The sequence below is a fragment of the Mustela erminea genome, chromosome 1, assembly GCF_009829155.1.
Source record: "Mustela erminea isolate mMusErm1 chromosome 1, mMusErm1.Pri, whole genome shotgun sequence".
Lineage (NCBI taxonomy): Eukaryota > Metazoa > Chordata > Mammalia > Carnivora > Mustelidae > Mustela > Mustela erminea.
Window position 1 is genome coordinate 80,651,197 of NC_045614.1, and position 26,686 is coordinate 80,677,882.

The 26,686-nt window shown below is 37.9% G+C and overlaps 1 protein-coding gene and 1 non-coding gene across 4 annotated transcripts in view; both read right to left on the minus strand.

The window, feature by feature from the left end:
• Window positions 1–26,686, minus strand: part of UBE2E2 (ubiquitin conjugating enzyme E2 E2) — a 380,761-nt gene that overhangs the window by 15,596 nt on the left and 338,479 nt on the right. The gene's annotated exons all lie outside the window — the stretch shown is intronic.
• LOC116581144 lies at window positions 22,195–22,328 on the minus strand. The gene has a single exon (XR_004281928.1). It is a non-coding gene; the product is annotated as a U4 spliceosomal RNA (small nuclear RNA).

Consider the following 26,686-nt stretch of genomic DNA (forward strand, 5'->3'; position numbering starts at 1 on the left):
ACAGAAAATAATATGGCCTGCTCAGCACACTAGGAGGGACTTCCAGCTCCATATTAATGAACAGATCCAGAGGGATACTGAATAGCCTTTTGGCCTCTAAATGAGAATATGCCCACTATTTGCGTGAACAATAACTATATTTTCACTTGCAAATTAGGTCCAGCCGGTACCTATAGGGCTTTCCACATTATATTACTCAGTCCAGGATAATTGTAGGAATTGGTAATAAATCAAAATAATATTAAAGAACTATTCTTATAAAGATAACAAAAGATTTAAGCATCAGCATTTTACTTGAGTAGAGTTTATTTCTAATGTACATACAACCAAACCACTGTGGTGTCAACTCATGTGAAATATTTTAACCAAACTTTAAAAATTCTCATGGGAGAAAGAAGCAGATGTTTGTGTCCTTTATTCAGCACTGTACCAAAAAAAAAAAAAAAAAGGGAAGGAAGGATGTATATACTGCTCATGGCAAGATAGACCAGGCTGCTGGTATTAAACATGACTATATCTTATTCCTGGAGGCAGGTATTTAAGGTTTGTTTAAAATCGGAAATGAAAATTAGCTTAGTAATTTAAGTCTAATTCTCATTTGTACTAAGTTCAAGTCTCTAGTATATAATATCTGACAGAGAAGGACCCTCAGGTAATCTAGTGTGGGGGTGACAGGTCATGGTTAAGGCTGATTACAGGGCAGAAAAATGAATGTTTAATGTCTTCCATGCTCAATGGCTGTTTAGAATTGCCTGTCCCCGGGAGTGACGTTAAATGTTTAATGAAACGCACTTGGATTCCTTAAAAGGTTCTTGGCTGTACCAACAAGCCAAGCTTCAAATTCATAATGAAGTTATAAACCAAAATAAAAATGAGTCATTATTTCTCCAGGTCCAACACAGAACTTTAGTGCTTTATTTCATTAGCTGGTTATTTTTAATCCATCAAAACTAAAGTCTATGAGTTGCAGCATGGTTAGCCCATACCTATACCAAATCATTACACTACACTCGTGTTGAGACTTAGTTTTCTGAAGATTTATTTGACTGATCTCATTAAAATTTCTTAGGAAATGGTACTTAATTTATCAGGGGGAATGAAAGTGTTGTAAAAATTTGGTTTTAGACTTTGAACTATTAAAAAAAAAAACATTCAGATTAGATTTTGGTGAATAGAAGTGTGGAAACAGGCAAACCAAAATGCTCATCCTGAAAAGGCATGGCATTTTCTAACTAATGGATCCTAAGAAACTATGTCATATTCAAAAATTTGGTACACATAACCCTTCTATTCACCTACAATATACCATAAGTTAGAGGAAGGATGAAGTTCTATAACTGGCTACAAGGTGAGTCCACTTTTGGGAAAATCTGATAAGATGGTACCTTGAAATTTTTTTCCAGGAGACTGATTTTGGGATGATCCAAACATCACACTACTTTTATTATTATTATTTCAAAAAAGATTTATTTATCTTAGAGAGAGAGTGAACAAGCATATGTGCACAAGCAGGAGGAGAGAAACTGAAGCAGAGTCTGTGCCAAGTGCAGAGCCTGACACAGGTTTCAATCCCACAACCCTGAGACAATAATCTGAGCCAAAACCAATAGTTGGATGCTCAACTGACTGAGCCATCCAGGTGCACCCATACTATTTTTAAGTGAGTCTGAGATTCAGGCATCAAGCTGAAAACATATACATGTATACTTACAGATAAGTCTGTTGTATGTGTTTGCTGTGGTGCATACAAATCGGGCAGAGGAGAAGCAATAATAACGGTTTTTGTATTCTTTAATTTATTTGGGCTTTCACCCTATACTTACAGAATAGAACATACTAGGCAATGTACTTTTGAGATCTGAGAATGAATGTGCAGATCGGACATGGTAAGTCTGATACTAGCTCAAAGTCATGGTGAAGTATTTAAGCAACCAGGTTTTGTTAGGGCATCAAGCCATTAGAGGCTTTGCAGGACATATCTCATTAGGCGGAACCAACCTTTGAGCAGCTACTATTGTTGGTCTGCCTTTGATAAAATGATCTATAATATAACCTTCAAGGGATATCAACCTAGAGTATAACAATGAGAAACGCAGTAAGACAGCCATTTTGACATGCTCCTCTCGACATAGGCTGACCTAGTGTGTTGATGTCAAGAGACACAAAAAACTAGATTGACTTTCTAAAGGAATTTGTCACATCCTTATAAACTCCAAGGAAGGCTACTTAAGCCTCGTTTGTGTACAAGAGGGTAGAGAAATATAATGACAGACTAACTTGCTAATAAAGAACTGAGAATTTACTTTTGAAAGAAGCTATGGATGAGGTCTGCTAGGCTCTTAATCTTCGGAAAATTGAGTAAATGACTAGGAAGTTGAATCTCATCAACAGTATGAAACACATTACTGATAGATAAAGAAAGAAATAATGTTACAGAACATACTGATTCTGTGTGCAACATCTCAGAATCATGAAATGTTACTGTTTGTTTTCAAACTGTATAGGATTTTATTTATTTAATTAAAAAAAAGATTTTATTTATTCATTTGACAATGAAAGAGAGAGAGAGTACAAGCAGGGGAAGTGGCAGGGAGTGGGATAAGCAGGCTCCCATCAAGCAGAGGGCCCAACATGGGGCTTGATCCCAGGACACTGGGATCATGATGTGAGCTGAAGGCAGATGCTTAACTGACTGAGCCACCCAAGTGCCCCCTGTGTAGGATTTTAATGAGTTAATTTAAAATATAAATTTTGGAGGCACCTGGCTGGTTCAGCCAGTAAAGTCTGTGATTCTTGATCTGAGGGTCATGAGTTTGAGCCCCAAGTTGGGTGTAGATTGCTTAAAAATAAAATCTTAAAAAAAAATATAGGGGCACCTGAGTGGCTCAGTCAGTTAAGCATCTGCCTTTGGCTCAGGTCATGATCCCAGGGTCCTGGGATCAAGCCCCGCATCAGGCCCCCTGCTCAGCGGGAAGCCTGCTTCTCCCTCTCCCACTCCCTCTGCTTCTGTTCCCTCTCTTGTTGTGTCTCTCTCTGTCAAATAAATAAAATCTTAAAAAAATATATATATACACATACATATGTATTTATATGTACATATACATATATGTACATTTATTTATACTACACACACACATTTTGATGGTACTGAGGAAGAAATGTTGCATTCCTAAGATACACACAGTTTAGTCACTTGAATGGCATAAAAGATAAAATTCTAAAACATAAGTTTGTATTATATATTTTAAGGATGAGTCTTTAACTTCATATAAATTTGATGAATGTACATAACACTAATGTTAATAAAGAAATAGCAGGCCCAAAGTGGAGTCTCTTGTGCTAAGCCCAATGTTAGCAAATCAAGACTTAATACCTAACCTAGCTGCCATTTCAGTCCCTCCTAGCAATGGAATCTTAACTGGTCAGTCTGAAATTTCCTGGTCAGGAGTAGTGAGGTAATCCACCTGACAGACCCCTGAAGAAGCTGGGGGTAATCTGCTTTTTCCTTATCTCTCCCCCCTTCTGCCTATGAGAGCCTTCCATTTTGTTCGGTACCTTAGAACTCCTTTCCATTTCTATTTGCTAGACGGGATGCTGCTCGAGTCAAGAATCACGGAATAGGGGCGCCTGGGTGGCTCAGTGGGTTAAAGCCTCTGCCTTCGGCTCAGGTCATGATCCTGGGGTCCTGGGATCGAGCCCTGCATCGGGCTCTCTGCTCAGCAGGGAGCCTGCTTCCCTTCCTCTCTCTCTGCCTGCCTCTCTGCCTACTTGTGATCTCTCTCTGTCAAATAAATAAATAAAAAAAATCTTAAAAAAAAAAAAAAAGAATCACGGAATAAAGTAATTTACTCAGCTGAATTTTGTCTAACACTAATTTCATCTTAAATCTAGGATCAGCTGGTTTTTTAACACTGATAAAATGTCAACAATTCTAATCTGCTTTCTTTTTGTGTTTATTCTGAGGTTTTGTCAGGTACCACTTTTGGTAAAAGTCTTCTCATGTCTCAAAAATTCAAAGAACTATTGATAATGGTTGGAAAAAAAAAAAATGGAACAGAGGCATTTAGAAAACCAAACCATTTCCTCCAGAAACAGATGTCCAATTTTGGGTGGCTATGTACAATCCATTTTAAAAGCGGTGTCAGTTTATTCATGTAAATGGAAGGTTAAAAATCATTGACCAAAACAAAAGCACCAAAGTTATGGCTACAAGCATACTGAAGTACTCTGACAAGACATTAAAAAAGCTTAAGACACTGTAACGGAAAACTACTTCACTCCATGCTCACAAGTCATGCTTCTTTGTATTTAACTTTTTGCCTCAAAAGGTTATAAACTTTATAATACCACTGATCCTTTCTCTAGCATTTCGTTTTACTAACGTGTGACCAAAGGTTTCTATCATTCCATTAGAAAGGAAATGTAGAGCCTTTTGGCTATCTTAACAATGGAAGCCTGTCAAGTAACTTACTGATTTTGCTAACTTTCTTATGGAAAACATAGATTAATTTTATGATTTATACAAAAAAGTACATTTCCCCCCTGGAACCATTTTCAAATAGATATGATGACCTTAGGGTAGATATAATCAAGGTGATTAAGAATCAATATGAAAATGTTTATTATAAATTCAGAAAAGAAAGGACTTTTTAAACATTAATAATTTTATATGGTAACCACTATTGACATATTTTGGAAAATTCATTTTGTTATAAAATGCCTAGCTCCTATGGCAACATGTAAATGTGTTAGTAGTTAAGACAACTTGCCGAAAACAGCAGAAAATGGAGGAAAACAGGCTTCTAGAATTTTAGTCATCCTAGAGGTCAGTGTTTTTCTGGATGATTTATGACCATAACTACATGTTCAAAGCCTTGAGTGCTAACTCAAGAGCATTTCAGTCTGTGCTTCATTCATGTGGTAAAAAGTGATGCAAAGATGAAGTTAGCTAGTAGAGATGCCACAAAACCTTATATTCTTAAATGTTCAGAAGTACGATTTGTAAAAATATCGTCACAAAATAAGAAACAGTGATCCAGACTATTCATAATGAAGAGAACCAGGATTCCTGATTGTGCACACACTGAGCCGCAGGGTGGGTATACACACGTGAACGTACAACCTTTTCTGTGTACACCTACTTAGTTCTCAGGACTGTAGAAATGCCCAAACCCAAAATCTCTTCTTGGTGACTTCCTTGTTTAGGCCCTCTTTCCCTTATGCCTCAATAATAGCAACATCTTAATTCAGTCAAACAGATATTTACCATCAGCCTTCTATAATGCAGGACATCTTGCTAGGAGTAAGGATGTCTTCCTGCCCTTCTGTCTAAAATTTGGGATAAAACAAACATTGGTCCTCCTTCAAGACCAGTGGGCAGTGCCATATCTTAAATAAATTAAGGAAATCCAGGTCTAGTCAACACCCACAGTCCCATAGGAATTAGTATACAATGTAGAGTATTTTTACCAACATTTTGACTGAAACTTTATATACACCCTGTATTAGTGTGCTCAGGGTGCCACAACAAAATACCATCGAGTGGGTGGCCTGAACAACAAAAACTTATTTCTCACAGTTCTGGAGGCTGGAAAGGTTCAAGATCAGGGTGTGAGTCAATTTGGTTTCTAGTAAGGACTCTCTCCCTGCCTTGCCGACAGCTACCTTCTCCCTGTGTGCTCAAAGACGGGGAGAAGAAGTGTCCTCGTGTAAGGACACTAATCCTACTAGTACACCCCATGACCTCGTTTAACTTTAAATACCTCCTTATTGTCCCTATCTTCTCATACAGTCACATGGAGTTAGGGCTTTAACATATGAATTTTGAAAGGACACTGTTCAGTGAATAGCACACCCTCAGAGGCTGCTTTTCCTGGGCCTGGAGGCCAATGATAGGAAGCCAGGTTTAACACCTCCATCCTCTTTTCCTGAAATGTAAGTCCTCTCTGGTCAGCTATCCTTCTCAAATTCTCATCCATACAATTTTTTTCCTTTTTTGTCCCAGACTCCTTCAGAATAATCCTCTCCAGCTGACCCCAACCTTGCTAGCCACACCCTCTCTAAGCTTCAACAAACAATATGCTATTTATGTACTTCCCTTATTCCTGACCCACCGTCCATTAGACTGTAATAGCTAGAAGAATATTTCCCATAGTAGCAGTGATCATAGCCCTCATAGAATCTCCTGTAGAGTCTAAAACAGTTCTTTCCAAGTTTTGGCGCTAAAAATAAATGTGTTGAATCGAGTGCCTGAGGATTCTCTAAAATTATAGTAATTAATAATAATTGCAATGGCTATTTATTAATAGGCCAATTTTAAATGACTACTTTAATAATGAATAGGAAAATGATTTTATATTCAGAAATCTATGAGAATAATTTGTGTGAAGGCAAGTATGTAAACAATACTGTGAAAACATTGGGGTAGAGGAAGAATAATTTGAAAAGATTGCTAACCCCTGGACATTCATTCAAGAGAGACTTGCAGAGTACTGTTAAAATGCCAAGAGCAAGCTATCCTGTAGCTAGAGGTATCCTGGAAAAGATATTGGCACCTTATAATCACCAGATGTCAATACTGGCAGAGGTACTACTAAACACATAAGAAAATGGATGCTACACAGAATATATGCAGGGAGCACTCACACATATAAAGGTTGTGTAAAGGTTCTGAAGTCCTTCAGAACTAAAGTCAGTTTCCTCTACTTTACCCTAAGCTGGGCAATTCTGAGCCCACAATTTAAATTGTGTTCCTAGAGGAGATTTTGAGTGATGTGTACATTATAAAATGTGCAAGTGAGTGTGCTACAATGGACTTTGGTGATGAATAAATCAGTTAAGAACAAAGCTGTGTTTGAGGGTGATTTGTCTTAAACCAGCTTCTGGAATCTTACCCATGCAGAGTTCTCCTCTTTCTCTTCATGATCTCTTTGTACAGATTCCTAGGGCCCTCTGAATGGGGGGGGGGGTGGTTTCAAGGAGACAAGGCATCTTTGTTTGGGGCAGATCGAAGGGGAGTGGAATGTGCTGACTCTACCTCTTGGGTCTAATGTGTTTGGCTATTAAGGACCCACCCTGGTAAGGATGTCTGATGACTGAGAAAGAGTGGAGTTACTGTTATATCATGCCCCATTTCATGCTTCTACCCCTTGAATGAAGGGTGTTGAGTCTCGTACCCAGACAAAGGGCTGGAGACTGCAGAAAAGCTGATAAAAGCATTCTGGACTCTGTATAAGGGAGCACCATGTACCCTAGCCACAGGATTGTATGGGTAGAGAGGTTTTTAGCTGTAGGACATCCTGGTGGAGCAGGCATCCCGAGGCAGAGGGCTTCCATCATTGGTCACCATGGCCTTCATGGTGAATGAATACATGTTTTGGCCACAATTTCTGGTTTGTGATAATGTGAGTACTGTCAGACTTTTGTATTTTAATCTTCTCAAAGGCAGAGGGACTTTAACCTGAATATTTTAACTATTCCTTCTTTCTTTCCCTGGCCTTGGGCCTGAACCAGAGCTTACTAAATAACTGTTGAATAACCAAGTGACTGAGCTTAAGGCATCAATGTGGTGTCCATGCATAGGAGCCGCAACTCAAATGTGTCACACACAGATCATGGTTGGGGCCATGTAATCGGCTGTTCAGAATTAGGCTCCAGAATCAAACTCCTTACCTATAAATAAGTTCTGACCATCCTTAACTGGGCAAATCACTTGAGCTCTCTGAACCTGTTCTCTCATCTACAAAAAGCAGGTTAACATTAGTGTCTACCTCATAAGGTGGTTGAGAAGATTAAATGAGAAAACTAATGAGAAGCACTGAATATAGTGCCTGGTACTTGGTAGGCTCAAACTTAGCTGTTGTTGTTAGCACCATATTCATTATTGTTACCACTAAGAAGCTTGGCAAAAGAATAGGAGAGAAGTTATCAGCCATGACTTACCCTCTCACTGCTGCTTGGGTGTTAATGCTGCTGCATTCATTCCATTTCAGCTGCACTGGCGGGCAGAGAGGGCTTGCTTCTCAACACTCCTGTCTTTTCCATCCTGGGTCAAACTGTTACTCAACCTTCAGGATAAGCTGTTTGGTGTCCCTAGGGAGCTGCTTTTATTTAATTATCTATTTATTTATCAAAGATTTTATCTGTTTATTTGACAGAAAGAACGAAAGAGAAGAAGCAGGGGGAGCAGCAGAGGCAGAGAGCGCCCAATGCGGGGCTCGATCCCTTAACCCTGGGACCAAATCTGAGTTGAAGATAGACGCTCAACCATCTGAGCCACCCAGGCGTCCCCTGGCAGCTGCTTTTAGAAAGTCGATAGTGATCCCCTCAATTTGTTTTATTGTGGTAAAATATACATAAAATTTACCATTTAAACCATTTTCAAATAGTACAAACTCAGTGGCATTAAGTGCATGCACACTGTTGTTGGATTGTTGTTCTTTTATTTTTTTTTTTTAAGATTTTATTTCTGCATGAGAGAGAGAGAGAGAGAGAGAGAGAACGAATGCATGCACAAGCAGGGGGAGGGGGAGAGGAAAAGGGAGGAGCAGGCTCTCCACCGAGTAGGGAAGTGACATGAGGCTCAATCCCAGGACCCTGGGATCACGACCTAAACTGAAGGCAGATGCTTAACCAACTGAGCCAACCAGGCATCCCTGGATGGTGATTCTTGAAGGACAATATTTTATGGCTTCCCCAGGGATGACCTATAGGACATTTTCCTTCCTCCTGGAGTCCACTGATGACCCTGACAATGACCAGGGGCTGCCTGGGTGATGCCTAAAGATCTGCTTCGGTTCAGGCACTGCCCCAGATGCAGTCTCCATGCCTTGGGACTAACAGAGATGTACTCAGATCTTGGTCTAAGTTTTGTTCCATCATAAAAACATTTGTTTTCATGGGCAGTGAAGTCATTAAATGGTGGCTGGTGAGAACCCAACTGTGATCATGTGGATTCATAATTAAGACATGAAGTCAGACCTAATTTTTATCTTCTGGGCCACAAATAGAAAATCTACATGGTAAATAGATTGTCTGGGGGTGGGATGACAGCATGAGGGATAATAATGTTATCACTTAGTTGACTACTTAAATTGCATAACACCTACTGCCTTTAAAACTATTTAAAGAATGTTAGACTAGAGAACATTTAAAGAGGAAAACGTCACAGTCATTTAAGAATTTCCTCCTTGGTGTTAACAAACTTTTTTCCATCTATCTTTTGGTTGATTACTACAAAGGCCATGTATGTCACTGAAATAATGTATTAAAATAAACACACATTACACATTTTATAAGTAAAAACTGAAATTTCTCAAAAAGCATTCTAATTTCTATTAGGAAGACCACAAAAGAAATAAGAGGGGTACATTTTCCCTTGATGCCTCGTAGATGAAAGATGATGCCTGTTCCTATGCTCCCTTGTTCTCAAGAGGGTACAGCTCTAGGAATCACTTTGCTGATATCAAAGAGGAGCTGAAGCAACACTTCTTTACTAAAACCCCGTGAAAAAAGTGGAAATTCTCCTGTATTTCTGAAATGTGTTATTTTTATTTCCTAATGAGTTTCTAAGGCTCTGTAGATTAACATAGTACAAGTAAGCAGTAAATGCACACATTACTAATTATTCATAAAAAAGGAGACACAGAGGGGAAACTTTATAATTTTAGGAATGAATCATCAGTGATTTGAGTGAACGGAAACAGGCTGATGCTTTGAAACTATAACGAGGCACAGAGAACATTCACAAAGTACAGTCTTGGTAACAACAACTTACTGCAAAGTTTGAATAGAATAGTTATTTGCACCTTTCTACCACAACGTAAGTTTCTGCTCAGTTTAACATACATACGGTATTTTGATTCTTATTAAGCAAAAGACATACTAGACAATTCTCAGGCATTTACTCTACATGAAGGTTAGGACCCAGATAAATTTGAAAATATTAATTAAAAATTACTAATGCTTCAGAAGTTAACTTAAAAGCTTGCCCTTTCATCAGCTAAAATCTAACTTTAGGTTTTCTCATTTTAATTTACTAATACTTAAAATTTTTTAATTATATAAAAATTTTAAATTATTTACTAACCCTTAAAAAGTCAAACAATAAAACAAATATAGAAGTAAATCATGAAAATCCTCTCTTACCTTACACCTTCAAATTCTAATTCCCCAGAGGGTAACTGCGTTTTAACAGCTAAAATTCTAAAATTTAACAGCTAAAAATTCTAAAAATTTTCTATGCATATTATAGTCAAATATGTATGTGTGTGTGTGTGGGGGGGGGGTGGGTGTTTATGTGTACATGGCCAGTTTTATTTTTTAATAGATCAAACTACATAGTATTGTGTATTTATTTGCCTTTTCCCTTTTTCAGGGTTGCAGAGCATCTATTTAACCATTCCCTAATGACACCAGTAAGAATTCCCTAGTTTGTTGGTATTATAATGTCGTGGAGAGGTCCTTGTACCTATATCTTAAAGCACTTGTGAGTATTTTTACAGGAGGTATTCCCAGAAGTGCAATTACTGGTCAGAGGTTATGTGCATTTTACATTTTGCCAGGTGACTCCAAATTATCCTTAAAAAAAAAAAACTAGTACCAGTTTACATTCCTAAAAACTGTGTCACTAATCTTCTGATTTTTTTGTCAATTCAGTGATTAAGAAATGAAATCTCCAGTTGGTATTTACTAGAGTTTGAAGATCTTTTCCTATGTTTCCTGGTTGTATTTTGAGTTCTATGCATTGCTTGCTTAGATCATTTTCCCAATTGTTTACCAAGTTGCTGGTTTTTCACTTGTTGATTTATAGTTCTTCCTCTTTTAGGCATATTAAGTCTCTGTCCATTATATATGTTGCAAGACTGCTATCTGTGAGCAATTTAGGTATTTTTGCCATATAGAATTAAACAATTCTTACATAGTCAAATCTGTTGATCTTTTTTCTTTATGCTTTTTTTGGTTTTCATCTTGCTTATAAAGGCCTTTCTCCAATGCCAAATTTTACTTTAGAATGTGCATAACCTTTGGTATGTTTTATTGGAAATATCTTTTTTGAAATATATTTTCACTTGGTATAGAATTCTAGGTTTACAGTTTTTCCTTTAGCACTTTAAAGATATAGTGTGACCATCTTTCAGGTTGCACAATTTTCCAATAGACATTAGCTGTCATTATCTTTGCGTTTTTTGTAATAAAATGACCATTTTTGTGGGGATGGGTCTACTTTTAAGAATTTTACTTTATCACTCTCAGCAATTTGATATGATGTGCCTGGGTGTGGTTTTCTTCTTTCTTCTGCATGAGGTTCATCACGCTTCTTTGATACATGTTGAAAGTTCTCATCAAATTCAGAAAATTACCAACCATTATTCAGTCTAATTCTAACATCTGTGTTGGTTCTAGGTTAGTTTCCAGCGAGTGGTTATGCTCCTTACCACGTGCCACCTTTTCCTGCTTCTTTGTATGATGATAATCTTTGGTGCCAGACACTGTGGATTTTACCCTGTTGGATGTTATTTTTTTTTTAAGATTTTATTTATTATTTATTTGACAGATAGAGATCACAAGTAGGCAGAGAAGCAGGCAGAGAGAGAGGAGGAAGCAGGCTCCCCGCTGAGCAGAGAGCCCGACATGGGGCTCGATCCCAGGACCCTGGGACCATGACCTGAGCTGAAGGCAGAGGCTTTAGCCCCCTGAGCCACCCAGGTGCCCTGTTGGGTGCTATTTTTGCATATTCTTTAAAAAAAATTAATTATTAAGTTTTTTTATTTTTGAAAACTTTTTTTTTTCCCTGAGAGAGAGAATCTTAAATGGGCTCCAGGCCCAGCACAGAGCCCAACACAGAGCCCAAGACTGGGCTCAATCTCACGACCTTGAGATCATGACCTGAGCCGAAATCAAGAGTCGTATGCTTAACCATCTAAGCCACCCAGGCGCCCCTTACTTTTGTGTTCTTAGAAATATTCCTGAGCTTTGTTCCTGGAGACATTTTAACCCTGTCTGGTTTTGCTTTTATGACCAGGTAGGTAGGTTGAAGCAGTGCTTACTTAGTCTAGGGCTAATTATTTTCCATAATCCAAAGCAACTCCTTCCTGTGTATCCAAATGTCCCATGAATTATGAATTTTCCTAGTCTGGCTGATGGGAAAAGCACTATTTCCTTTAATCCTTTAGGGTGGTTCTTATAGTATAAGACCTAAAATTAAGATTCAGCATTATATGCTGCCTCAGCATCTCAGGCAAACTGGGAAGGCTTCAAATGGCATAACCACACACATCCTCTTCCCGACTGCTTCCAGGATATTTGGAGTTCCCTCTGTGTGTGCAGCTCTCTCCTCTCTGTACTCTTGTCTAGTGAACTCTCACTGCCTCAATTTTCTTGGACTCAGTTTTGTTTGCTCAACTTAGAGAGTCGGCTGGAGTCCACCCTGGTTCCCTTTCTAGCACTACAGACTGAAACCCTCAGAGGGCAGTAGTCTTTGTTTCCTACTGTGTATCAAGGATCACTAAACCTTTCCTGCCGGAGTTCTGTGTCTTTAAAACCATGGTTTAATAAATTTTGTCTCTTTTGGTTGTTTCAGGAGGGAAGGTAAATATGGTTGTCCCTGTTACTGGAAGGGGAAGTTCCTCCCTTTATTTTTTAAAATATTTTTTCTTTCCTGACTGCCTTTTCTGGGACTCCAATTACGAGTATTTTAAATAGCCTGATGTCATCTCACAGCTCACTGAGGCTCTGTTCATTTTATTTTTTAGACTTTTATTTATCGTGCTTCATTACTGATAGTTTCTATCACTACGTTCACTTTCGTTTTTCAACTTTCCTTTACTGTATGCAAGCTGTTAATGCTATCCAATGTACTTTCAACGTCAGGTACTATATTGTTTATCTCTAGAAGTTTCATTTCCATTTTCCTCATATTTTTTCTCCTCACCATGTTTGTGTTTTCTCCTACCATCTTAAGCATATGGAATTTACTTATAATAACTGTTTGAGCATTCTTGTCTACTAATTCGATCATCTCTGTCATTTCTGGGTCTGTTACTATGGACTAATTTTTCTCCAGGCACGGATTCTATTTTCCTGCTTTTCAAATGCCCAGTAATATTTTATTGGATGAACAACATTGAATTTTACATTGTTGGGTGTTGATATTTGTTGTATTCCCTTAAAGAATGCTGTACTTTGATCTAACATGTCTTTATTTAGTCAAAGTTTGATTCTTTCAAGCTTGCTCTTAAATTTTGTTAGGGTAGATCCAAAGCAGTTTTTAGTGCAGAGATAATTTCCTCCTACTATATTAAGGCAGTATTTTCTGAGGATTACGTAAATTTCACTTATTGGGAGGTCTTTCTTCTCACAGCCTTGTGTGAGCTTTAGGAATTATTTGGCCTACTGCTTTGTGTAGATTCCTTCCCTGGCCCCAAGTGGCTTTTTCTGACATATGCAAAGATCTAAACTTAGCCAGACTTGAGGGGCTCCCTTTTCAGTTTCTGGAGCATTTTCTCTGTACAGTCCCTCTTCTCTGGGTCTCTGTCCCCACAAACACAAGCCACTGGGGTCTTCCCAAACCCCTATCTCTGTCTCCTCAACTCAATGAGACTGCTGGGTGATCTGTTGGGTTTCCTCCTCCCTGTACTGCTCCCTGTACTGAAACTACCTCTAGGCAGTGAGCTGGGACAAATGTGGGGCCCACATTTGTTTCTCCTTTCTCAGCCATCTTGGTCTTGGGCTGAACCACAGTTCAGTGTCTGATTTTCTAGTTGGGTAAGGTAAGAGTATAAATCTAATTCCTGTTATTTCCTTTGTGGCTAGAAGCAGAGGTCCACTCTGCTGTATTTGAAAAATATTACAAACAACCCAGATAATAAAGTAGAGATAGTTCAATAATTAAATTTACTTAATCCTGCCTAAAAATAGCTAGGTTTCACTTCTACCTCAGGAACACATAGTCTCTGAACTTTAGGAGTCTGTCAGTTGATAGATCCTGACAAATTTTAAGCTGTCTTGGGGTCTGAGACATATTTTATACAGGGTAAAAGCAAAAGAACAAAAGGAGTGGGAGTAAAGGTTTAAAAAGTTCAGTTGACTTGAAATAAGGCAAAGTTTCTTGGGAAGTTCTTTGGCCAGATGGAGTTACATACAGGCACACAGTTTGTGCACTTTGTGGGCTGTGAATAGAGAAGCAGGCTTCATATTATAGATGACAGAAGACAAGACTAAATATTTCAATTTTTTAGATTATAAAGATAGGAGCCTAAAGCAAACTGAAATCATTAAGTCAAGTTTGAATTACAATTCATTTTTCTTATTAGTTTTCCTTCTAGAAGGTAAATTCCATCACATATGAAACTCCAAACTCACAAAACTATGAATAAGCCATTTAAAAGATCTTGTGCGAGAAATAAAATGGCTTTTTTTTTTTCTTAAAGACATCTCAGAGGCCAGGTTCACCATAACTTGCAGAGCTAATAAAGACCTTCAGTTCAATACCTCCATACAAGGATACTCACAGCCTTCAAAATGTTTACAGAGGCCTATACACACCACTTTATCTTTACAATACTGTTGGCAAGATAGGGTCAGAAGTACTATCTTAATTCACAAATGAGGGCACCAATTTATCTAGTAGGTGAGAGAGCAGGGCAACACTCTAGGTTTCTTGACATATTCAACATTCAGTATAATTTAGCTCCTTTGACTTAATCTTTCTTAACATGGCAAGGTACAACCTTCATTGTGCTCATGATCTACCTGATATTGGTCAGTCTAGCAAGGGCCATCATAAGGTTTGCTGAAGAGATGTATGCATGCAAAGGTATGCCAGTACTACTTAGAGAAGTCAGGCATAAATACAGTGAGGGACAACAGCTTAGAGCTATACAACATAAACCATCTTATACTGTAGACTAACCCCAGTGTTTTATTTATTTTTTAAAAAATATTTTATTTATTTATTTAAGAGAGAGGAGAGATAGAGTGAGCAGGAGTAGGAGACAAGGACTCCTGATGAGCAGGGAGCCTGATGTGGGGTTCATTCCTAGGACTCCGGGATCATGACCTGAGCTGAAGGCAGATGCTTAACCGACTGAGCCACCCAGGTGTCCCTCCAGTGGTTTCATTTAAAGCCTTGCCATCCATACACAGGACAAAGAAGTTCAGAACATCAAAAAGAAATTTTCCCATGCATGTGATACTGCTTTGGCAATGCTACTTACAGAGCACAGGGCTTTAATATAGTTCCCAAACTAGATTTTAAAAAGCTACTGTTTAAAAAAAATAAACAGAAATCAACTGTTCAACTGGAGGAAGAGGTCATGGCATTCGGAAGGTATGTACTAGCTAAGAATGGCCACAATTCCAACATTACTCATAGGGCTCAGCCACATTTTCAGAGATGACACCATAACCTTTTGTGAGGTTATTCCTGCCCTGGCACATGAGATGGACAGGAGCCATTGCTTGGCATGTGAAGTGAAATGGTATATTCCAAGGTTATACTAGGTCAACAGACAATACGAGCTAAGTCATATGGTTATAGAGATAACACTAAATAAAGTTCTTTTAAAATAAAACCAAATAAAACATAGTTTGGATATCCTTCTTTTCTTTCTTTTTTAAAGAACATTTTTCTGGGTGAAAGAAAGGTTAAAAGAAAAGGGAGAGCAACAGGTGACCAATTAGGATAAAAAAAGAAAAGAAAAGTAGCAGCAGCAGAGAAACAAAGAGGCTGAAAATACAGAAAAAGAGAAGAGACTGGCTAATAGGAAAAGGGAGAGAGGAGAAAAACTAACCAAGGATAGATACACCACAAAGCTCTGTCCTAAGGAAATAAATATGTGCTGGTCCATTTCACTTTGCCATTAGCTCCAGCTCAGTGATTCTTATGGAGGAGAAGGATACACTTCAGGCTTGAGGGAGGAGTCAAATAAGAGCCTGGGGTGAAACTGGAGTTTGTACGTATGCACTCTGAAAACACATACAGTAGATCAGTTATTTTTATATTACACACTACAGGAAGTAAAGCAGTGAAGAGTCCCTGGGCTAATGTGGACAGGATAAAGATGAGTAAGAAAGCACTGCAGGGTCACAAAGGCTGGGAAACAGCTATATATAAGAAGTTCTAGTCACTATCTCTTTCAAAAAATGATGTGCAATTACATTACTTCTTAGATGACCTCGGATGTGGTTCATTCTCTTTCTCTTAATTGCTTCTTCTCTTGGAATTTGTGAAAGAGGCAGTTGGTAGAAGGCAGTAATGAATAAGCTGATGTGAGAATGTAAGCAAAAGCCCAGTGGTTCACATTGCTTTGGCTATTTCTATTTGCAGTCAGAAGGAAAAACCTAATGCTTCATCTTAAGAGGATCACTATTCTTTCCAGTCTCCACACCTGGTCCCTGAGGAGATTAGGCAAATACGAGCAAAATACAGAAGTTTCATGAACAATTCCTCTGTACATAAAGATTCTTTAAAAGTCAGTGTGATCATAGAGTGTGATCCTTAGTGCTACATGGGTGATGTCAGTGGTCTCAGAAGGTGGTGCTCTCTGAAAGGTCACCTGAAGAGGGAATGGGACAGCCACATGGGGAATTAGTACAGGAAGGAGAGATCAAGGCACCACGGTCTCTAGGTGGAGAGATCCTTCTGTGTGCACAATGGGCAGTCAACATCCTGTACAGTGTTTTATGCTGTTAGCAATTTTAAAAATTACTTTTAATTTTTAAAATTATGTTCAGTTAGCCACTGTACAGTATATCACTGTTTTTTTTTAATTTTTAATTTTTTATAAACATATATTTTTATCCCCAGGGGTACAGGTCTGTGAATCACCAGGTTTACACACTTCACAGCACTCACCAAAGCACATACCCTCCCCAGTGTCCATAACCCCACCCCCCTTCTCCAAACCCCCCTCCCCCCAGCAACCCTCAGTTTGTTTTGTGAGATTAAGAGTCACTTATGGTTTGTCTCCCTCCCAATTCCATCTTGTTTCATTGATTCTTCTTCTAATATCACTGGTTTTTGATGTAGGGTTCAATGATTCATTAGTTGCGTGTAACACCCAGTGCCCTTCTTAGTACCTATCACCCTGTTACTCCATCCCCTCACACTACTCCCCTCTGTAACCCTCAGTTTGTTTCTTGGGGTCCACAGTCTCTCATGATTCATCTCCTTCTCTGATTTCTACCCTTTCAGATTTCCCTCCCTTTCCCTGTGGTCCTCCATGTTATTCCTTATGCTACACATATGAGTGAAACCGTATTAGGTGAAACCATATCTGCTCGACTTATTTCACTTAGCATGATCCCCTACAATTCCATCCATGTCAGTGCAAATGGTGGGTATTCATCCTTTCATGATGGCTGAATAATATTCTATTGTGTATATGGACCACATCTTCTTTATCCATTCACCTGTTGAAGGACATCTCGGCTCCTTCCACAATATGGCTATTGTGGACATTGCTGCTATGAACATAGGGATGCATATGCCCCTTCTTTTCACTACATCTGTATCTTTGGGGTAAATACATAGTAAGGCAATTGCTGGGTAATAGGGAGCTCTATTTTTAACATCTTGAGGAACCTCCGCCCATCAGGGAAATAAAAATGAAAATGACAATGAGATACTGCTTTAGGCCAGTTAAAATGGCAAAAATCAAAAGACAGGAAATAACAAACATTGGAGAGGTTGTGGAGAAGCGGGAACCCTCTTATACTGTTGGTGGGAATGCAAGCTGGTATAGCCACTCTGGAAAACAGTGTGCTGTTAGCAATTTTTAAAAATGTATTCACTTAAAATCCATGCTATGCCATTTATAAACCAGGTACAGGTGTTACCGCTAATAAATATTATTAGAACAGTTCCAATTATCAATAACAAACCTATTACATTACCAAACCACCACAATATAGAAATGGACTAAATGAGGACAAAAGTGTAAATGGCAAAATAAATTAACCAACAAAGAAATAGCATTTAGAGTTTCATATGTGGCATACAGTGAGGATCTAAGAGAATTACATGAACCATACTCAGCTACTTAATAATCTCATCACTTCTACATATTTTAAATGATAGAAAAGATACCTGTGGCAAATGTCTACCTGGGAATAACAGCTGAAACCTTTCTGCTCATGTGGAGAGCAAGAGACTACAGAACAGTTGGACAACAGACACAGGAAGAGTAAGTCTTCCTCTTGGAACTAAATTGCTTAGCAGACACAGTTATTTCTCTCCTGACAAAAGCTGTAAATAAACCCAGATAGTGAGTGCTATGGTAAAAAAAAAGTGACTACAGAAGGAAGAGGACCAATTTTAAAGAGTGACAAACTTACTACTGGTCTGAAGCTGTAAAAAAATGAAAGGAAAAATTTTTTTAGAGGAATAGAAAAGACCTTTGACCTAAAATATACAATTTTTGCATAATTTTATCCCTATCATTAAAAAAAAAACCCTTTTTACTCTAGAATGAGAAAAAGGCATCTTCTGGTCCCTTTTACCATTGTAATCTTTTAAAATCACCTTCATTAAAGAAATAATAAAGAAAAAGTTAATTAGAATCTACACTAAATGTTTTTGACTCTTCAGAAATTCCTCAAGTAAAGGAAAGAAAAAGATAGTCTTTGAATCACTCCTTGGGAGAACAGTTGTGAGGGAAATACACATTCCCATGTGAGGAAGGAATGGTGCCTATTTATACTGAGAGTCTGCTTCACTTTTCAATTTCTTATTTGTGCTTTCAGAGCCTTCCACTGACAACAGAAGAAACACGTTGCTTCAACAGTTTTACGCAGTCCCCCCCACTAAACAGCATCAGATGCCAAAGACTTGAAGATGCTTCACGGGAGAAAAACACCTCAAATACAATTTGCTATATTTTAAACTAAGAAAGACACTGATTAATTGATATTAGTGGAGGAAAAGGGCAGTTTTGGGAGAATGTAGAAATTGGTAAGTACTGATCTAGTCCATCCATTTCCTTATTAGTGTTTCCCTAAACAAAAAAGAGATCATTGGTGATTTCTAAAAAGGAGAACCCAAAATGACATTTTCTAAAAAAGTAAACTGAAGAAGAGAATTTTCATCATAAATTAATATATACAGCAGCTGTGAGATCGACTTCCAAACCAATAAATTAGAGGTTATTGTTGCAGGGTCAGCAATCGACTTTTTAACCAAAAACTTGGAGCAATGGCTAATCCCTGTGTCTAGATTTATATTAATTAAGGGGCAAAAAATATGCATAGGGAAATACTAAGGAGAAGCAGGTCAAAGCCAAGGCTAAACATTGAGGTTAGTGAGTCTAAATTTACACCAAGATTATAATGAGACAAATTTAACTGACAAATACACTCTGCTGAGTCTCATCAAATTTGAGTTTGCAAAGCAAAGAGTCTCAAATGAAAATTAAATACTTAATCTTTAAAGGATAGTTGATTTAAGAGAAATTTAATAAGTACATACTATTTTTATGAGAAAAGAAGAAAGATATTTCCATTTTGAAAAACAAAAAAGAAAACCCAGTACTGAGACATTATCAAGGAGTACATCTAGACCCTTTTTTCACCTTTAAGATATCCATGCTCCACCATGAAAACTATGAATATGCAACACAGCCAGAGTTCCCCAAATGCAACTCCAATATATAAATTAATGGCTTCTTTGTCTTGTTTGATAACTGCAACTTTAAATCACCTTTCACCAAATTGGACACAGACTCCTTTGAACTCAAATGTGATGAATCCTAACTTGAAGCTATCCACAATACTCTGAATGTGAATCCACTGAAACAATGCATTTTCTGCAGGAATGGAACCATTCTGAATAAGGCTAATGTTAAAATACACCAGCCCTATTAAACCCTTGCCTAGATAAAAGTGTATACATTCCTCAGGTAGATGAATCCCCCTAGAGAGGACCAGGGGTGGCTGGCAGGCTTATGTGCCTTTTCCCCCAATGGAGCAGGACTATTTATTATTCACACACTGTAGCTGAACAATCTTTTTGAGAGCTTTTCTTATAAAAATCTAACTCAAAGCTAGATAAACCACAAAGTTCCATCTCCTCTAGGTCTCCATTTGTCCTTACTTCCCTTATGTATTTGAATTAGACTGTATACGAACATGTTTTCATCACAGGAGCCAGTCTCGACAGAGTCAGTCACTGGAGTACATGTGGCCACGATGCTCTGAATAAAAGGTTGTGTACCTTGCTGATGTGAGCAGTTGCATCGTAAGGTACTATCTATACCTGCCTACAGGCACTTAGCTATATGGGTTTTTGTAGGCTGCCCTCAGCACTTGAGTATCACAAAAAATATGACTTATTTGAGGAATGCTTTCAGAGGGAAGGCCGTGTTGAATTAGGGAGAAAATATCCTTATATTTTCAAGAAAAGATAAATTGGGGCATTCAAAATTCAAGCTTATAAGTGCTTTATTTGGCAATAGGTCCCTCCATAGTATAATTAAGCAGAAAATTCTTCAAATATATCTAAAACATTTTGATTTATGATTTTTTTCCAGGAACACTACTTGTCATGGAAAGAAATATGCCTGTAGTTTAAAGGAACTCCTGTGCTGCTTATTATGCAAATTCCTCACCAATACGACATGACCAAAAATTCAACACCTGTAAGAAGCATTAAGCTCTAGGATCTCTTACAGGACAAACATAAGGAGTAAGGCACAAGAAAGAAGTTATTGCTATTGTGTAGGAATGATTAGTATGACATGACAGACACATCTTTTTAAAGTAAGAATTACTGTGAGCATTGTTACTGGAAGCACCCTGCCCAGGCCAGATACTGAATGGAAGGTTTTTTAAAAAGTAAGGAAATATAAAGATAACTGCTTGGTAATTAAGGGTCTCAGACTCAGACATTGGTAGGGTTACATTAATTCCTAATATTTCCATAATTATAATGTTTCTCCTAAGACACAATATGATCTCAAATATCCAAATTAAAAAGGCAACATGTTATTCAATCATCCAGATGTTTTGTCCATACAAGTAAATCCCTGGACAATTAGAGGATTTTTATTATGTTGTTTTCGAACTCTCAAATTTCCATATTAAAACACCACAGAGCATTGTTATGATTTCAAATATATATTATTTAAATGTGTTGTTTAAATAATTTATCTTCATTTCTTCTTAAAAAGAAAACCAAGACTACCAGTAGCCTACTGTGTGCAACACATCCTGCACACTTCAGTAACAAATATTAATAGAAATTCTAACACAGCAACTTATTCTGAAGTTTACTCTATTATTTCTTTAAAAAGGGTTGCTATGAAAGTTAATAAGTATGAAGCAATATTATCTAAGAATATTTAGCCTGTCTGAAAAAAGTCCTTGATAGCCTATAAAAACACCCAAACCTTAAATAAAGGTAAAGTTTTGAAGCTGACTGAGGAATATATTAGGATTTGTTACAACCATCTTTTCTACTTTATGAATGTGAAAAATCCACTTCCTCTCTGTCCTTGGTAAAGCAGAGTCTAAAGCCATCAAGTATAAACATTTTACTAGTATTTCCTACATGTGCTTAAACATATTAGGTCTTCATTTACTTAAAATTTCCTACAATTCATTAAAAATTACCAACCTGGTTGACATCCTAATTACACTGAATTGGTGAAATTTTAGTGCTGTTATAGGACACACCAACCAGAATCTACAGTGATGAAAAACAAAACTGTAAAACAAAACAAACCCAGAAAAGATATTATAGATCACCACCCTAGGGATTCATCTTCCTGCTTTAAAAATGCTGGTAGCATAGCTGTTACCTGGTTCAGCGGTAAGAAAACAAGTGAGAAAAATAAATACAAGCATGATAATACAAAGCTGTATTTTCTTCTTTACCAAAAGGGAGCAATTTCTTCAATGCCTCCCCACCCTTTCTAAGATTTTATTTATTAATTTAAGAGAGCAAGAATGTGTGAGAGAGAGAAAGAGAGGGAGGACACTTACATGCATAAGCAGGGGGAGCTGCAGAGGCAGAGGGAGAAGCAGGCTCCCTGCTCAGCGGGCTGGATCCCAGGACCCCAGGAACATGACTGGAGCTGGGAACATGACCTGAGCTGAAGGCAGATACTTAAATGACTGAGCCATGCAGGTGTCCCTGAGCCATACAGGTGCCCCAACAGGCACATTTTGAATGCAACCCGTATAAGAGCAAATAAGGTATAGTTTTTACCATCTTTAAAAGAATCAATCTACCAAGGAGATATATATTTAAAAAAGTAACAGAGTTTTTCAATTAGCAATAATTGCGCCTTGGATAAACTTCATTGGCTACGATACTGCCACTGCGCAAAGCTGAAAGTAACAAAGTTTTTGTAGGTCAGCACTTTTGGACAATGATATAGCAAAAAAATAATAAACTGCTAATATTCTTTTTGACCTAGACAAACTGGATGTTCAGGAAACCTAGCAAACTGACTGTTATGTTAAATAAAAACTTGCCTACACAAAGTAGAACTATCAAGTGTTGATTAGGATACCTGCTTTGTCAAGGAGTCATCTCTCCCCTATATTCTGAAGCCACTAATTCCTTCTAGGCAACTCTGACTCAACTTCTTTCTATGTGTTTCACTACCTGGCAATTCAAAACCTAAACCCATGGTCAGATAATTTTAGCTTTCTTTTCTCATCCTGTGTTTTCTAGAAAATCATGATACTTTGATAAAGTACCATAAAATTGGATCTTTTAGTTTACATTATTATATACTAGTATCCCTTGTAAGACAACTAACGAGTTCCTTTCTACAGAATAACAAGGTAGGGAAACACATTTATAAATATATTGGTACCAGAATTGATACCTTTTTAAAAAAGATTTTATTTATTTATTTATTTATTCATTTATTTTAGATGGGGAGGAGAGATCCATTAACAACTGGGGCTGGGGGCAGAGGAGGAGGGAAAGGGGCAGAGGAGGAGAGAGAGGGATAAGGAGACTCTGCACTGAGCACAGAGCCCATTGTGGGCTTGATCCCATGACCCTGAGATCACGACCCCAGCTGAAATCCAGAGTTGGACGCTTAAAAGACTGAGTCATCCAGGCACTCTGATATTTTGTTTTTTTCCATGTATGATGGTACAGAATCACTTCTGTGAAACTTCTTTAATTCACAAAACAGATACGTTCTTCTCTTTAATAATATGTATTCCCTGATTTTGTTCATCCTTTCAATGAATCTTCAGTTCTTCTAGGGCCAACACATCATGGATGGCATATTTCAAATAGATCTGAATTAGTCTATGGGAACCTGTGGTGCTAGAGGGGGCAGAGTGCCAGGATTCTGCTGATAATACTGAGTTAGAACCCAAAGTCCTTTACACATTTTTTTGGACTTGACTTACTCTTCTGGCTTTTAAAATATCAGATAGATTGACTACTTACATATAAATATAGCTTTCCTTTACATAAGGTGTCAGAGAAGTTAAGACAATGAATTATAGCCTATCTACATCCACATTTGAAAGTACTGATTAGAATGACTTCTGGAATTTATCAATGTGACATTTTAGAAGAGAGCCAATTCTTCACAAAGAGAACACCTTGAAGTTAGCTTTATGTTGTACCATATATTTCTAGTTCACAATTTTCTCACTTAAAAAAAAAGTCACAAGCATTAGGAGAAATCTTATGTCTATGTACCCATATTTAATGTCTTTTTTAGAAAAAAATATATTTTTGCATTCCTGCTGTAAGGGCCTATTTAGCCAGAGCGGCCCCACCTTGATTGAACAGCCATTTTGTTGTTTATGCAGTAAAACCTAAATTGACCCCCCCACCCCCCACAGGGGAACTTGTTTAAAAGCAAGTCCAGGAAACCAGTCCCAGGTAACAAAGCCCCAATACGTGGGTGGGTCAGGTCAGATAGAGATAACAGCCCAAATGCAGGGATGAGTCTGGTCAGGTGGAGACATCCAATCAGTAAAGCGCACATACTGTCTCCCTAGCTACCAAGGAGTGTGGGCCCCGCCTTTTGGGCGCCAATTCTCACCAAGGTGATAGGCTAGTTCAAATGTCTACTATAGGGTAAACTGTAATTCAATTGGTCACTTATGTGTGACCCAGCATGACTGTGCAGCCTTCTCTGTGTGTTATAATCTCATTCGCCACCTGTGTGGCCAGGCCCAACCATATGGCCTTTGCTCTATAAAAGTTAGTCTGTGAGGCAGGGAGGGGTCGTGCTCTCTGTAAGAGGCATGGCCCCAGCCAGTTGGTTTGATTCTCTATGCTTGGCACGAAATAAAGCTTTGCTTGACCTTCGCTTTGTATCAGTCTCGCTCCTTTAATCATGGACCCATTACTGGGGGATCCAACATTGGGGACCCAACACTGGAAAGACAACTTTGAAAACAGGTAGGTTTATTGTTTTTAGAGCTTCATCTGAATTTCAATTAAAGAAATTGTTCTTTGCCAGTTCTCAAGTGTAGTAGAGTAGGATGTGTAGAAGCCAGGTCCATGCTGTTACAGGAGGAAGTAGGATCCTCTTAGAAGTCCATTTATGTACCTTTCATCAGTCTAAGAGCTCACAAGCTTAGTATAGATAAGCTACACAAATATGCCTTGTCGAAATAATTAATTCTACTTTATGGTCCCCATTCCCTAGCAGTTGTTATCAATTATAAAATTTTCATGCTTAGTGACACAATTTATTATACAATCATAACCAGGTCAAAGATAAGCAATAAATAACAATCAAAGTTAGGTATCTGAGACAATTTATGGATAAGGATTCTACCAGTTATTTAAAAAACAGGCCATAAGTGATCGGAAACAAAGGGCTGGGACATTGGAGAATGAGGAAGAGGCCATTCTCTGACCTTTTCCAAAACACTATAAAAGAGCCATTGGGAGCAAATTCCTCTTTCCATTTGCTCAGTCCATTTGAGAAGAATAAAGCTCTTAGCAATGAAGCTGCAGCTGTGCTCACCCTCGGCTTAATCATTGTGTAAGGCTGAGGGTTAATTAGCTGCCATTCTTAGCTCTATTTGTTGTTCTAAGAAAGATATGCATACATCTAAGACTGGGATTAACCAATACTTGATATTTATTTGGAAGGTACTGGGAGGTACGGGGAAGAGCTCACCCATCTTGAGTGTTGATATTTGTGGGTATGCTCAGAGCATTTTCATATGAACTGGCCTGTATAGTTCTGCCTGTTTGAAGAGTGGTCAGCAAAGACTTCATGGTTGTATGAATGCAGGACCCTGATAGCCCAGGCCAAACCACCAGACAGCTTTTAGTTTGAAGGCAGATGACAGAGGAATGAACTACATAGGGTGAGGGTCAGAGCCCAAATGATTCCCTCACAGAACAAAAGAGCCAAATCACACACCTTTTATAGATTACATCGCAGCTCATCTTAGGCAGTTAAAAAGAAATCCTCATTACGGGAAATTTCAAACATACTCAAAGGTAGACCAGTATAATGAACCCCCGCCAAGTACCCATCACTCATCATTCAACACTTATAATAGTCAATCTCATATCTTCCATATCCTTATCTACTTCTGATCTTTCTGGATTATTTTGAAGCAAATTCTAGATATCAAAGAACTCTATTTGCAAATAGTTCCATTTTTCTAAAAGGTAAGGATATATAAAAAATTCATAATCTAATTTCCATTTTATTATGTCTAAAAATTTCTGGCAATAATTCCTTAGTATCAAATGCTTAGTTTACAATATTTCCAATTATCTCATAAAACCCATACATTTGGGGGATAATTTTTTAATGACACAGTGTCAGAATTACACTCAGAATAAAACAAATTTCTAATACTTTAGATAGCAACAGCAGTAGAGTAGAAAAGTAGAACTGAGATAAATAATGCCAGATAACATCCAGATTTATATACTTTTTGGAAAAAGAAGAGAAAAAAAGAAGTACTTTTGAAGTACTTCTGAAAATTACTCTGTAAATAAAGCATCTGGTAAAGGAAAACTGTTGACCTGCTTGTTTTATCTCATAATTTTCAGTGTTCTCAGGATAGTTCATTTTGTATGAGGCAAAATACCCATTATTTTTGGGACTGAGGACCATAAGATAAGCATATTTTAAATAATGAAGAGACTTCATATAAAGAATGTAATGCATATCTAATAAGAGTCTAAAAAAATAACCACAAAAGGGCAAAAAAACCCTCAAAAGATAAAATCAAAAGGAACAGAGCCTAAATTTTATATATGCTTGAGAGGAGAGTAATTGACAAATAAAAATATTCCGTGAAAAATGGAAATCTGATTAGCACTTTATATTCCAGCAATTCATGGATTAGATCATGTTCATGAAGGAGGACTAAATTCCGAGAACCTGGAAGGTTGGTCCTGGTCTTTCGAGTTTATCATCCTCTACTTTCTGCTGCCACTCTGTTCCTCAGCCAAACTCTGGCAGCCAGAAGATGTCTGACAAGTAAGAGTGCTCTGGCAGGCTCAATAAGCATCGCTGTGAAGTGTGAACAGCCCTAGAAAGGCCAGCAGTTAGACCTACCTAGACTGCTGCATTGAGATCAGAATGATTATCACTGGTGCACCCGTCCACTGGCTGGTAACTGTTGGACATTTTGCCACCCAAGAGATAATCCTTCCTAGGAAATAATGCAATAGGGACTACTAATTGAAGGTTAGGGTTCTTCCAGAGTTTAAATCCAAGAGTGTCAG